Source organism: Oryzias latipes, chromosome 16, assembly GCF_053564925.1.
Source record: "Oryzias latipes strain Hd-rR chromosome 16, Olatipes_Hd-rR_3.1".
In the NCBI taxonomy this organism is placed as follows: domain Eukaryota; kingdom Metazoa; phylum Chordata; class Actinopteri; order Beloniformes; family Adrianichthyidae; genus Oryzias; species Oryzias latipes.
The window spans coordinates 2395686-2397043 of NC_136252.1; positions in this window are offsets into that span (position 1 = coordinate 2395686).

The window sequence follows — 1358 nt, forward strand, 5'->3', positions numbered from 1 at the left end:
GTAGGCACTGGAGCAGAGACTGTGTGGATGAATGTGGACCACAAAGGGTTAACAAGTCTCTTACAACCATTTTGTGTGCAGGATTTGCTCTAAAATGGCGCCACCTCTCCTGCTGTTGGTCTACTTCAAAACCCCCTTCTGTACAGTGGGCATGTGCAAGCCAGCAAGAACCATTTCCCATGGAAAAAGGAAGCACAGACAAAGGCAATGCCAAAAGACACCACTAGAACAGATGATCAAGTGGTCACAGACATCTCTGAAACTCTGAATGCACACTTACTTCAATCTTATTTTGTGGTGCACTGGTGGATGGTCCTCGTTGATTTTGCTTTAGGGAGAATGAAACATATACTTTTATTCAATGTTCACGAGATTCTTTTTAACCATCAGGCACTTTTCTGACCAAGGCAGATCATTGGAATCTTTTTTTTATACAAGTTGCCAACATAGAGGAAAAAAATCCTTGCTGTGAAAACAGAACTGCAGATAATTCTTATTGCAGTCAAGTAATACACACGATGTAGTTAACAATTGCTGTGTTTACATGGACAAAGGTAATCGTAAAGAATGCCTGATCAGAAGAAAAATGCTTCATGTAAACAGGCCGTTCGGAATAGTCTGTCCCGATCAAACTCGTTCAGATCAAAATTTCTTTCCAATCGAGATAGGTGGGTTATGCTGATTGTTGATCAGATCGTTGTGCATGTAAACAGTTCATTCAGATCATGGGTCACTACTACTCTGGTTTTACGTCATGCTTAGAAGGTGTTTCGCTCCAGGGAAGGCTTTGGAGCAAAACAGGACCGACCGGCTGGGCTCCGCTCTTGCCGCGCCGGCTCCCCGCCTCTCCCAAGGGAGAGGGCGCTGGGGAGGAGTGCTTAATGCCCCCCCACGACATTCGAACTCTGCGCGGTCTAGGCACAGCTGCTGGTGGACCGAGCGAACCGTGTCTCTGAGCAGAGTAGCCAGACTTATAGCTGTCTCTGAGCAGAGTAGCCAGACTTATAGCTTTGTGTTTGAGGGGAGGGGAGGAGGCTTTGTTACTTTTAGAAGGCTTCGGACTGCCATCCGTCCTGCAGCTTTAGGTGAACGAGCTCCGGAACTCAGGAGAACCTTGTCTCCCGGTAGAACTGTGTCTCCGAGCAGAGCTCACACCGGGGGTGTGTGAGCTTTTCAAAGCAAAAATGTCATTAGAAACACCAAACAATCTCGTGGATTTGTGTTTCCAGTCGTGTTCAGACAAAATAAAGGCTGATGTTATTCCCACATATTTACGTGCAGCCAAGCTGCAGATTGCGGCATTTCCCACATAGATTTATGTTCATCAAAGGCTAAATGTTGTTAGCACCGATTAGCCT